This window comes from Callithrix jacchus, chromosome 6 (genome assembly GCF_049354715.1).
Source record: "Callithrix jacchus isolate 240 chromosome 6, calJac240_pri, whole genome shotgun sequence".
Taxonomy (NCBI): Eukaryota; Metazoa; Chordata; class Mammalia; order Primates; family Cebidae; genus Callithrix; species Callithrix jacchus.
In genome coordinates, this window is record NC_133507.1 from 109,763,878 (window position 1) to 109,778,316 (window position 14,439).

The 14,439-nt window shown below is 37.8% G+C and overlaps 1 long non-coding RNA gene across 5 annotated transcripts in view; it reads left to right on the top strand.

The window, feature by feature from the left end:
* LOC144576682 (uncharacterized) overlaps positions 1-14,439 on the top strand; it is a 332,988-nt gene that overhangs the window by 50,657 nt on the left and 267,892 nt on the right. The window lies entirely within an intron of this gene.

The window sequence follows — 14,439 nt, forward strand, 5'->3', positions numbered from 1 at the left end:
CATTGTTTCTGTTGAGAAATTCACTGAATACCGCACTGGGTTGATCTGTAAGTGGACACATTATCTTCCGCTTCATTTGAAGATTTTTCTCCTTGTGTTTGATTTTCAGCGTTTTAATATGATGTGTGTGTTTGTGGATTTTTTTGTTTATATCGCTTGGAGTTCATTGAGCTTCATGGATGTGTAAGTCATTGAGTTTTAATTAAATTTTGCAAGCTTTCAGGCATTATTTATTCAAGTAGTTTTTCTTATCCTTTCTCTCTCTTGTCTTTCTGGTACTTCTATTATTTCTAAGTTGGTACGTTTAATGGTATCCCATATTTCTGTGAAGCTCTGTTCTTTTTTCTGAAAATGGTTTCTCTGTTTTCCAGCTTGCATAATCTCTATTGATCTGTGATTAATTTTGGTAATTATTTTATCTGCTAGTTCAGTACATTATTGAGTCTCTCTAGCAATTTTTTAAAGTTTCAGTTATAGTTTTCAACAAGAGTATTTGGTTATTTTTTATAATTTCTATTTCTTTATTAGTATTCTCTATTTGATGTGGCATTGCTTTTTTGTTGTTGTTGTTTAATCGTGCTATGTTTTACTGTTGTGAGCATATTTATACTGGTTACTTTGAAATTTTTTGTTACATTCAACATCTGGTTGCTCTTAGTCAGATTGGTCCCCACTGTATGAGTTACATGTTCCCCTCTTTGCATGACTCATCTTATGTTGGAAACTGGATATTTTGGAAAATAAATTGCAGGAACTCCAGGTATTGGTCCCACATTCTTCTGAGGCTTGAGATTGTTATCTGCTTTGTTTGTTTGTTTGGTGACTGGCTGGATTATTTTAGTGAAGTCTGCTTGCCACCCACCCCCTGACACACGTAGTGTTAAGCCTGTGATGCTGCTCCTCAGGGTTGGGCAGTTTGGAGGTGTACCCACAGTTTCTCTGGGAAGACAGTGATCCTGGAAGGGCTATATTCCACTTTTTTCCAAAACCATATTCAACTGTTAAAATCTAATAGCCATTGCTCTACCATTTTTAATAATATCCTGGGGCATACTTCTCTTTATAAACTAATCCAACTCAATTAAGCCTACTTCAAAAATATCATTTCTGGGGTTAATTTTTTAATACTTATTCTGATTCCAGGAGGAATCAGTTCTCGTATTCTCTGGTTCTCTTTTGCAAACAAGCTAGCTTGTAGTTTAGACTGCATCTCAGTTAGAGCTGTGACTCTCCATTAGATCTGTGAATATCTTACCAATGGTCTTCACTACAACCTCTTCAGATGCTGAAGAAATAAGATTTTGGACCCTACTATTCTTGTCATGTGATTCCTGATGTAGGGCCCTCATTGTCTGAGCGAAGGCTGGGCAGAGGAAGGTACCCCCTCACCTGTCTAATGTACTATCTGGTGGCTTCAACAACAGGCATGTGCGAGCAGGAATGAGAAATACTGACTTCCTGTTGAACAGGAAGAAAGCCGTTCCGCTTGGGAGAAATGAAATCCTGTGTTCTTCACTGTGGTCCTCTGGAGTAAAGCCTTCACCTCACAGAGCTGAGGGCTGTGAGAGGAGAAAGGGAGCAGTGTTGCTTCAACTACCATAAATTCTTGAGTTCTTTTAAACCAGTTTTTCATACATTGTTTGAATAGGTCTTTATTTGCTGCTTCACCTTCAGCCTGTTTCCAAAGTCTTTAAGTTTTTTTTTTGTTGTTGTTTTTATTTTAAAGTTATCACTAGTTTCATTTGGGAGCATGCTAGCAGAGTTCCTTGTGCTCTCATGCCTGAAATTGATCTCCTGACATCCCAAACTGAGGGTTTTGTTGACATTCTTCCTTCTTGGAACACTTTCTAGAGAGAAGATGAAAGCAGGGGTAGGGCCCTCTTCTCAGACATCTCACCAGTTCACTTATTTCAAATTTTCTTTAGTTCTCTCATCAATCCTCTGGCTTAACAATTTTACATCTTCTCCTGGGTGTAGACATTTCAATCTGCAGGGTTTTTTGTTTTTTGTTTTTTTTTTTCCTCCTAAATCTTTCTATTGCTGTACCTGGAATTTTGCTTTCTTCAATGTGAAAGCCAAGCATTTTCTCATGCTTAGTGAAGAATGCTTCTTGAAACTAACAGTCTGGATTCAGATAAAATAAGTACGAAGAGAGTATAGCTTGAGAGAGAGAATGCCTTTGAGTTTCTCTAAACACATCTGGTTATATGTACATGTTACTTCCTTTGCCAGGTTTGCCCTCTCCTAACCAATTGACAAACTTCTGATTACCATTATGAGATCCAGATGTCAATCCTGAAACACTGATTGCCTGCCACAGAGGATTAGATTACCCCAGCATGTCTCTCCAGTATGTGCTTATGTACATCTATATATATATTATTTTACCTTGATATTCCTGTTGTTTTGAGTTCTACAGCCTCTTTTAGACAGTGAGCACTCATAATGCTGGCTTTGAGGTTCTGTTACTGCACAGTAAATATTTGATGAGTTAAAGGATGAAGATATGAAAGAATATCTTATTGAACAGAAATCAAGGAGATGTTGGAGACAGGTATAAGCTGCCCAAAGCACAGTTCACATTAAGGTCTTCTCATAGGAGGAAAAAATTCCAGTTCCTTCAATTTCTAGGAGATAAAACGTTTTCATAGAAACTTAGTGCTAATTCTGGGAACAAAAAATCTATTTAGGTCAGTAGAGAGCAGTAAGTTTGAGAGCATTTGGAAGTAAGCAGACAGATTTTTAGTTCTCACTTTGCCAATAAGCTTTGTACATAGACTTCTGGTTCTGATCTGTTAAGGGTAAGAATAGGAAGGTTCCATTATGTGATGAATGTTGCCTTCAGCTTAAAATTATTATGCAACTTTCAAAGATTCAGAACTGTAAGGTTCAAGTGGAGACAGGATTTTTTTAGCATATCAACTTGTATCCTAGTTTCTAAAGAGGTGAAACATTTTTTTCCTTCCCCCCTGCTTACCAAGGACCTGGAAAGCATGTCATTTACATTTCAGGGTCAGTTCTGCAGATTATTTGCAGTAGCTGAGATTTGTTTCTTCTCTAATTAACTGTATTTGCAAGCTATTAGGAATGCTTTCTTTGAACATGCAAGGAATATGAGAAAATAGGAGGAGATGTGGATGGCTGCCACGGGCCAAGTTTAATGGTCTGGGTGATTTTGATTATTGCTGATCATGCACACCTCTTTCCAATTTAGTGTCCAGTGATGTCACTTTGCAGTTTTAAATTGCCCATATAGAACACATATGAATATTTACATCACAGAAATCAGCAAAGCTGCAATCTTGGCTTTTTTTTTTCCCCCAGATTACCCCCACAGAGTCAGTATATCATCACAGCTCTGAATTATTTTATATCACTTTTTGGGACAAAAAGCATTGCGTTATCTGTGATAGAAGCCTGGAAACATGCTTCACTTGCAATCAAATTATACTTTGCAGCTTGGGACATTATAAAGCATGCTGGCCTGCGATTTAAGTTTTGAGTTTTCATCCTGTTTCAGCTATCTCTGTCACTTGATATAAACTGCTTTCTCTCTCTTGGACTCTGTATCAGTTTTAAAACAAAAGCATTGGGTTAGATCACATGGGAGAAACTTTGCTACCGATTATCATTTTAGCTTTAGAAGGAATATATACTGAAAAATACTTAACTGATAACACCCATAAAATTACATAATAATAAAAAAAGCCTGGATAATGTCTCTTAAGATGACAGATATTGTGTATATTGATACAAGAGCACTCCTTTCACGCAGACCCAGCTATCTATACAAGGCAAAAAGAGTTTTTTCATCCCTTGAATATTTACTTAAAATACAATATTTCATTAGCCTTTTTTTCTAAGTTTATCTTTGTGCTTTTGATGCCATTTGATATTCACACCCTTCTTTCCTTCTTTTCATATGCCTCGTCTGAAATGGTCTAAATCAATTCTGATCTGTACTGCAATTAAAAGAATGCATCAGCACTTATTCTCAAATGCTCATTATCTCAATTTGTCTTATTACTAATTTCCTTTTCTTTCCTCATTTTTTTTACATTTGTGTAAAAACTTTGTAGACAATTATGGCAATTTATTCATGTATTTTTGTTTAATTATTGTTGCTAAGCAATTTTTCTTTTGTATGAATGGGCAAGAAGACTGGCCCCAGACAAAGTTACAGAGCAGGTGAGGCTTGTCTTCCTTGATCTCTCTCTGTCTTCCATTTCTGGTAGTAAGTATAATGAAAATGAGAGAAAACAATAAATAACCACCATTAGCTTAGTATGTATCATGTCCAAAGCTCATCAAAGATTGACCTTTCCAGGAGCAGACATTAACAGAGTTTGAAGTAGAGGGTGTTCAACACTGATAGAAGGAAAAGTGCAATTGTAATGCAGCCCACAAACCCTGAGAATAACTAACTGGTGGGAGCCCTGGAGTGAATATTGGTTGACAGATATGAATAACTCTTTTAGCCCTCACATGGGGCTAAAAGGCTGAGCTTTGATAACCCCACCTTTGTCAGTTACCACATGTGGTCCACTCCAGGAAGGTCATGTCCTGAGGCGGGCTCTCCTCAGCAGAAGAGGGAGATGTTGAGATGACAGTAAGGCCATCTACTGATGGAGTCCCTGCATCTGGCAGAAACTCTTGAATGAGGATTGGAGCAATGCAGCTACATATTGACCATGCCCCATACACATCTTGTACTGACAATTTCTATCATTAGATGACAGAAAAATGAAAAATAATTCTTTCCCTGAGTAACTGATGATCCAATCAGTCTTCAGAAGAATGATCCAGTTAGAACTTCACGTTTCTCAAAAACGATGCCATTGTGTATCTGCATCTTTAGAATGCTTGCTCTCCCTTTCTGGCATGACTCCAATTAGGCTTTTGTCTGTGCATCTTCAGGGAACTGCTTCCACCCTTGTCAAGGTTATGAAAGGCTACTATTTTCACAGATTCAATGGTCAGTCTTCAGTTTATATCTTATTTAAGCTTTCAGTAACATTTAACCAAGTTGATTACTTTCTCTTTCAGTAAACACACACTTTCTATGACTTCTAAAACACCGCTTTCTTACGTTTTTCTTACCTAATCCACTGCAGTTTTTCAGTTTCCTTGGCCTAGTCTTCTTTTGCTTTATGACTTCTAAATGTCAGCATACCACGAGGCTAAGGTTTCGGCTTCCTGTCTTTCTGTCAAGATACGGCATCTCATAAAGTACCATGGCTTAAAATGCCGCTTATATGTTGAAGACCTCCAAACTATTTTGGATAGCAATCTGAAAGTCATTTATGTGGGATAGGACTAAGATGTTCAGCACTTAATTGAAGTCCTAACAAAATAAACAACTATGACTAAGCTTGCCCGTGATCAGACAATGGCAGCTGCATGATGATCATGACTGACTACCAGTGATTAAAGAAAATATCAGTTGTAGAGGCACTTCTATTTTATTTCTTATTCTTTTTATAATTAATTTTTATTTTTACTTTAATAGTTTTGGGGTACAGGTGGTTTTTGGTTACATGGACAAGTTGTTTAGTGGTGATTTATGAGATTTTGGTGCACCTATCACCCAAGCAGTGTGCATTGTACCCAATGTGTAGTCTTTTATCCTTCCCCTCAAGTCCCCAAAGTCTGTTATATCATTAGTATGCCTTTGCATCCTCCTATTTTAGCTCCAAGCTATAAGTGAGAACATATGTTTAGTTTTTATTTGGGAGTTACTTCAGTTAGAATAATGGCCTCCAGTTCTCTCCAAGTTGCTGCAAAAGACATTATTTTCTTACATTTTCTTGCTGAGTAGTATTCCATGTTGTATATATATCATATTTTCCTTACCTATTTGTTGGTTCCTGGGCACTTAGGTTGGGCCCATATCTTGCAATTGCAAATTGTACTGCTATAAACATGGGTGTGCAAATGTCTTTTTAATATAATGACTGTTTCCTTTGGATAGCTACCCACTAGTGGGATTTCTGGATCAAACGGTTGTTCTACTTTTCGTTCTTTAAGAAATCTCCACACTGTTTTTCATAGTGGTTGTATTTGTTTACATTCCTACCAGGGGTGTAAAAGTGTTCCCTTTTCAACACATGCATATGCATACCAACATCTTGTTTTTTCACTCTTTAATTGTGGTCATACTTGCAGGATTAATTGTGGTGTTCATTTGCATTTCCCTGATCATTAGTGATGTTGAGCATTTTTTCATGTTTTTTGGCAGTTTGTATATCTTCTCTTGATAATTGTCTGTTCATGTCCTTTGCCCACCTTTTAATGTGATTGCTTTTTTATTGCTGATTTGTTTAAGTTTATTGTGGCTTCTGGATATTAGTCCTTTGTCAGATGCATAGTTTTTGAATATATTGTCCCACTCTATGGGTTGTCTGTTTACTCTGCTGGATATTTCTTTTGCTGTGCAGGAAATTTTTGGTTTAATTAGGTCCCACTTACTCATTTTTGGTTTTATACATTTGGTTTTGGGGACTTAGTCATGAATTCTTGCCTAAACCAATGTCTAGAGAAGTTTTTCCAATCTTATCTTCTAGAATTTGTGTGGTTTCAGGTCTTAGATTTAAGTCTTTGAGCCATCTTGAATTGATTATTTCTTTCAACAGTGTTTTGTAGTATTCCTTGTAGAGATATTTACCTCCTCAATTAAATATGTTTGTAAGTATTTAATTTTTCATTATTTATTATTTTTTGCAGCTGTTGTAAAAGGAATTGAGTTCTTGATTTGATTCTCAAATTGGTCATTCTTGATTATAGCAATGTGATTGATTTGTCTACATTGAGTTTTGTAACCTGAGACTTTACCGAATTTATTTATCAGTTGTAGAAGATTTTTCGATGAGTCTTAGGGTTTTTTAGGTATACAATCAGTCATATCATTGGTGAAGAGTGATAGTTTGAATTCCTGTTTTTCAATTTGGATGCCCTTTACTTTTTTCTCTTGTCTGATTGCTCTGGCCAGCACTTCCAGTACTGTGTTGAATAGAAGTGCTGAAAGTGGGCATCCTTATCTTGTTCTAGTTCTCAGAAGAAATGCTTTCAACTTCTCCCCATTCAGTAAGATGTTGTCTATGGGTCATCATATATGGCTTTTATTATTTTAAGGTAAGTCTCTTCTATGCATACTTTTTGAGGGTTTTTATCATAAATGTTGGATTTTTATCACATGCTTTTCCTGCATCAATTGAGATGAGCATGTGGTTTTTGTTTTCAGTTCTGTTCATGTGTTGTATCACATTTATTGACTTGCATGTGTTAAACCATATTTCTGTCCCTAGTATGAAACCCACCTGATTATGGTTTATTATCTTTTTGATATGCTAATAAATTTGGTAGCTCGTTTTTTGTTGAGAAATTTTGCATCTGTGTTCATCAAGGATATTAGTCTGTTGTTTCCTTTTTTTTTGTTGTTATGTCCTTTCCTGGTTTTGGTATTAGGGTGATAATGGCTTCATAGAATGATCTAGGGGAGAATCCCTCTTTCTCTGTCTTTTAGAATAGTTTCAGTAGGATTGGTACTAATTCTTCTTTGTATTCAACTGTGAATCCATCTGATCCTGGAATTTTTTTATTGGCATTTTAAAAAATTACTGATTCAGTTTTGCTCCTCATTATTGGTCATTTAGGATTTCTATTTCTTTCTGATTTAATACAAATGGATAATATATTTCCGGGAATTTATCTCCTCTAATTTTTTCTAGTTTGTGTACATAAGCTTGTTCATAGTAGCCTTTAGTGATCTTTTGTATTTCTGTGGTATAGGTTGTAATATCTTCAATTTCATTTCTAACTGAGCTTATTTGAATGTTTTCATTTCTAGGTTATTCTCACTAATGATTTATTCATTTTGTTAATCTTTTTGAAGAACCAGATTTTTATTTCATTTATCTTTTGTGTAGTTTTTATTGTTTGTTTGTTTCAATTTCACTTGATTCTGCTCTGATCTTTGTTATATCTTTTCTTCTGCCGGGTTTGGTTTTAATTTGTTCTTGTTTCTCTAGTTCTTTGAGATGTGACCTTAGAATGTCTATTTGTACTCTTTCAGACTTTTTGATGTAGACATTTAATGCTATGAACTTCTTAGCACCACTTTTGCTGTATCCCAGAGGTTTTGATAAGTTGTATCTCTGTTTTCATTCATTTAAGGAAATTTTTTAATTTCCATCTTGATTTTGTTGTTAACCCCAAATTATCCAATAGCAGTTCATTTAATTTTCATGTATTTATATAGTTTTGAGTCTTTTGCATTGATTTTCAGTTTTATTCCACTGTGTTCTGCGAAGATGCTTGATATGATTTTTATTTTCTTAAGTTGATTGAGACATGTTTTGTGGCCTGTCATATAGTGTATCTTGGAGAATGTTCTATGTGCTGATGAGAAAAATATATATTCCATAGTTGTTGGGAAGAGTATTCTATAAATATCTGTTAAGTCTATTCATTGTAGAGTAGTTTAAGTCCATTATTTCTTTGTTGCCTTTCTGTCTTGATGATCTGTTAGTTCTGTTAGTGGAGTATTGAAATCACTCACTATTATGATGTTGCTGTCCATCTTACTTCTTAGGTTTAATAGAAATTGTTTTATAAACCTTGGAGTTCTAGTGTTAGGTACATATGTATTTAGGATAGTAGTATCATCCTGTTAGACTAATCCTTTCATCATTATATAGTGTCCTTCTTTTTCTTCTTTTTTTTTTTTTTTGAGATATTTGCTCTGTCACCATTTTGGAGTACAGTGGCAGGATCTCAGCTCACTGCTACCTCCGCCTCTTGGGTTCAAGCAATTCCCCTACCTCAGCCTCCTGAGCAGGTGGGACTACAGGTGCATGCCACCATGCCCAGATAACTTTTTATATTTTAATAGAGATGGGTTTTACTGTGTTAGCCAGGGTGGTCTCGATATCCTGACCTGGTGATCTGCCTGCCTCGGCCTCCCAAAGTTGAGGTATCACAGGTGTAAGCTATCATGCCCAGCTTTTTTTTTTTCTTTTTCTTTTCTTTTTTTTTTTAACTGTTGTTGCTTTAAAGTCTGTTTTGTCTGATGTAAGAATAGCTACTCCTGCTCACTTTTGGTTTCCACTTACATGGAAAAGAATTTTTCTGCCCCTTTACCTTAAATTTATGTGATTCCTCATGTGTCATGTGGGTCCCTTGAAGGGACCCAAGCAGGTATTTGCTTGGTGGTGGTGTTATCCATTCTATTATTCAGCATCTTTTAAGGAGAGCATTTAGATCATTTATATTCAATATTAATATTGAGATATGAGGCACTGTTCTATTCATCATCTTGGCTTTTGCCTAGATACTTTGTGTGTGTTTTTGTTTGTTTGTTTTTGTATCTGTTTTTGTTTTTTTATAGGTCCTCTGACATTTATGCTTTAGGGAGGTTCTAGTTTGGTACATAATGAACTTTTGTTTCAAAGTTGAGAACCCATTTTAGCATTTCTTGTAGTGCTATTTTGGAAATAGCAAATTCTCTATTTGTTTGTCTGAAAAAGACTATCACTCCTTCATTTATATAGCTTAGTTTTGCTGGATACAAAATTTTTGTCTAATAATTGTTTTGTTTAAGGAGGTTAAAGACAAGACCCTGAACCCTTCTAGCTTGTAAGGTGTCTGCTGAGAAATCTGTTATCTGATAGGTTTTCTTCTATAGGTTACCTGATGCTTTTGTCTCAAGCTCTTAAGACTCTTTGTTTTGTCTTGACATTAGATGGCCTGATGGCTATGTGCCGTGGTGATGATCCTTTTGCAAAAATGTCCTAGGGGCTCTTTGACCTTCTTGTATTTGGATGTCTAGATCTCTAGGAAAGTCAGGGAAGTTTTTCTCAATTATTTCCTCAAATAATTTTTCAATCTTTTAGATTTCTCTTCTGCCTCAGAACAGCAATTATTCATAGGTTTGGCTGTTTTCCACAATCTCATATTAAAAGCTTTGTTCATTTTTTTTAAAATTATGGTTATTTTTTGATTGGGTTAATTCAAAAGCTTTGTATCAAGCTCTGATTTTTTTTTCTTCTACTTGTTTCTTCTATTCTCAATAATAGTTGATTGTTGAAAATTTTTGTTGCATTTTGTATTTCCCTAAGTATGTCCTTCATTTCCACAAATTCTTATTTTCTTAATGATAACTGTTTCCTTGGATAATGTTTCATTCATTTCCTGAATTGTCTTTAAAATTTTTTAAAGTTGTTTTTCACCTTTCACTTGTATCTCCTTGTTTACCTTAATAATTAACCTTCTGAATTCTTTATTTGGTATTTCAGAGATTTCTTCTTGGTTTAGATTCATTGTTTGGGAGTTAGTATGATTTTCTGGGCATGTTACCAGGTCCCTGTTTTATCATATTACCAGAATTACTTTTCTATTTTCTTCTCATTTAGGTAGACTGTTTCTTCGAATTATTCTTGAATTTATTTTTGATTGAACTTTTTTTTTGTTTTTCTCTCCTCTTGAGAATCTAATTTTAATATTTACAGTTTATTTTAGCCTAATTTAATTATTGGTGCTTTTAGGGTTAAAGACTCTGAGTTCCTTAGTTACAGTGAGTCTTTGTGTGCTGACTGTGTTAGATGTTGATTGTATAGTTATGCATTTGGTGTGTGGGCAAGCTCGCTGTCCCCTATGGGTTTAGAATGGCAGGGATCTCTTCAAGCTTACCTCATTCTGTCATGATGTACACTTTTTTCCCCAGTATTTTATTTAGTGAGTTGATGATTCAGGAAATAGGGGCGATATCTTTGGGCAGGCACTGGTGGTAGCTGAGGCACATGGGCAGAGGTCCCAGCCTTGATGAAGGTGCCTGGGGGAGCTCTCAGTTAGATATGCTGAGGTACTATCAGCATGAAGGTTGGGAGCTCAGTCAGGCCTGTGTAGGAAAGTTATCTACCTTACAGCTTCCCTTCTGTCCCCAGTGTTCCAGCTATTCGAATCAGACAGGCACCTCTTTTTTGCTATAGTAATGTTGATCTTTCAAATAGGAAGGAATTGTGACTGCCTGAATCTGGAAAATGTTCCTCCTGTGGGACTGTAATCATCCTGAATTGTTCCAGGAAGGCTGTTTATAGGTGCATTCATGCTTCTTTCCCATGGGAGAAGCCCCAGCTGCATTTGCAGTGGTGTACTAGGGGAAAAAAAGGATCCCTTCTTCAGGACCTTTCATAATAGCAGAGGCTGCCAGCCTTTTGGGTTAGAGGTGGGGACTTTCCTGACTATGCCAGGCATTGCGATTGTGTGTCTGACTTCCCACCAGCAGAAAGATCTTGGACAGAGGGCCTACCATTCATATTATTTTGTCCCACAGGGTATTCCCTTGATATGATGCTCTTCCCCTCCCCCTAAGAGTGAGACTTCCTGAGAGCTGAACTGCAGTGATTGTGATTGCTTTTCTTGATCTAGCCACCAAGTGGGGCTATCAGGTTCTGGGATATAGTGCTGGGGAAAGTCTGCAAAAGATCCAGTGATGTGATCTGTCTTCGTGTCTCCAAATAGTAGATACCAGCACCTGCTCTGACAGAGGTGGAAGGGGAGTGATGTAGACTTTGTAAAATTCCTTAATTGTAGATGGGTTTAGTGTGCTGGCTTTCTCCAAGTCTGGTTATGCTAGCAGTGAACTTGTCATGTGGACACTCAGGACCTCTGGTTAGCCAAGGTGTTGCAGGCAGTGCTGTTAGGGGAGACCCTGCAGCCACTTCCTCCTTCCTGGGATGGTGTTATTTTTTCCAGAAGTGTTGTAATGGCCTGAGTGGTTTAGCCTCCAGCCACGTGGTGGTGCTTCCAAGAGAGACCCGGCTGCACTGTTAGCAGTGGGATTTAGCCTTTCCCTAAATTGGCTAGGGAAAGATTTCTGGTTTCTCAGGTGACAGGCAGGTCTACAAAGCTTTCAAAAGTTTATGTCCTGTGTGTTCAGCCACTAGAACAGGTAGAGAAATATCATCATATAGGGACAGGATTAGGTAGGTCTGAGCTCTGACTCTCCTTGGGTGCTGCCTGCCATGGACATTGTAGAGAATGGGGTGTGGTTCTCAGGCCACTGGGGTAATGTTCCTGAAGGGAGCATAACTGCCTCTGCTGTGCAAAAGTTTACAAAGGGACTGGGAAGTAGTGGACAGCAGTCAGTCTCACCCAGCTCCCATGCAGTTGCCAAGGCTAGTCTCATTCCTGCAGTGTCCCACTAATAGTGTCAGCTGCAGATCTTGACACTCTGTACACAGAACTCAGAGCTGCCCCAGACCACAGGCTTTCCCTCAGAGACAGCAAGCACAGCAGCTTTCAGGCCACGCCCACCCCATCTGCTCCTAAGGCTGGCCACCCAGCTCCTGTCTGCCACAAACTTCCCTCTTGCCCCTGGGTTCTGTTCAAGGGACTTGGTCCCCATCAAAATGATATCATAAATTTCAGTTGGGAACTTCCTTCACCCTGTGACTCCTCTTTGTGTTCACTGGCTGACTTTCCCGAGAGCCCCTGTGAAATATAGTCAAGGATGGCTTTCCTGGGCTTGACTGGAGATTGAAAATGCTGGCAAGTCTCTTCCCACTTCTGCTTCTACATTTGTATTTCACATTGCTCCCAAAATCCATTCTGGTTCTTGATTGGGTTAACTAAGGCCTTCCTCCATGTGTGGTTTGGATTTTCAGATTCCCTAGTGCGGATATATGCTCAGATGTAGGCTCTCCCTCTCTCACTCTGGAAACTTAGTTTTTCACCTGTCTCACAAAGTAGGCTGCAACCTGTAGCTTCTTTCAAAGGATCTGTGGATTCTTTTAGTTTTCCTGGTGCATTCCTGTGATGTGATCTCTCTTCATGTCTCCCAACAGTAGAGACCTCCTCCAATGGAGGTAGCAGGGAAGTGACGTAGACTCTGTGAGATTCCTTGGTTGTAGATGGGTTTAGTGGTTCTTGGAAAAAACATAAATATTCACAGTATGAGTCTCTACCCATTATTTCTGTCCTTTCAAGTGCCAGAGGCATACTGGTACTGCTTCCTATATGCCATCTTGAAAAAATAAAAAGGCAACCCTCTTTTAGAGAATTAAGGCATGTTTGGAAAATGAGCCTTGAATCAAGAAAATGGGGCACATTCCTCTGCTTATTCTACATTCTTTCTTGCACAGCTTAGAGACAACCCAAACTCACCATTGCCACAACAGAATATTTAGCTCACTGACACCTGAAATTAACTCCTACTCAGTTTCCCCAAGATCACTCATTAGACATGTCATGTTCCCACTCAGACAAAACAAACAGAAAAGAAAAAAATAAGCTGTTTTAAGTTTCTCATTTCTTTGATACCCCAGATTGAACTTAGCCATAAGTCTTGTCAGTTCTTCATTATTAAATATTTCCCAACTGTCTGCTTCCTACTCCACTCCACTATGTTCTCTTTACAACAGCATCACTGATGAGTCTCCCTGTTTCTATTCCTTGACACTATCTTTAAATCTAAAATAAGATCATGGTCCTTTCTACTTCACAACATTTCAATGGTTTACCGCACACCAATAATTAAAGCCTAAGTCTTTACATTGATCTTCAAAACCCCACATGGATGGGCCCTGCCAATCTTCCCATCTCATTTATCATTCTACCCCTGCCTCAGCAAGGACAGTCTACTTGCTTCTTCATCCTACAGAGCCTTTGCAATTGCTTCCAGTTCTACCTGGAACACTCCAATACCACCTCTAGGCAAAGCGCTTTCTTCTTCTTTTTTTTTTTTTTTTTTTGAGACAGAGTCTTGTTGTGTCACCAGGCAGGAGTGCAGTGGTGTTATCTCAGCTCACTGCAACTCCACCTCCCAGGTGCAAGCAAACTCTTCTGTCTCAGCTTCTCTAGTAGCTGGGACTGCAAGGATGCACCACCATGCTCAGCTAATTTTTGTCATTTTAATAGAGATAGTGTTTCACCATGTTGGCCAGGATGGTCTCAATGTCCTAACCTTGTGATTCTCCCATCTTGGCTTCCCAAAGTTCTGGGATTACAGGCATAAGCCACTGCCCCCACCTGCTTTCTTTACTTCTATTCCCACCTCTGTGCACCTGTTCCCTTGGTCAGAGAAGCTATCATTATCCATTTTACCTAAATAGTACATTCTCCACCCCCAGCCAGTTTCTGACTTCTTTCTCAGTTTCATTTCCTAGACAAAAAACTTATTGTCACTTGGAATTACGTTACACATCTCTGCTTTTATTTGTATGATTTTTTGAGGATGTAAGCTGCCCAAGTGAAGTCAAAGTTTTGATCCATCTTACATCCACAACAGCAGCTGGCACACAGTCAAATCTAAGTGTTTATTTAATGAATAAATGCACACTGATCCAGGGGCAGAGGAATGTGGGTCTAAATCTTGGCTGGCTGCTTTCCATATTGTGGTTGTTTGTATGAACTTTGTTTTCTCATCTGTTAAACGGGAAGATA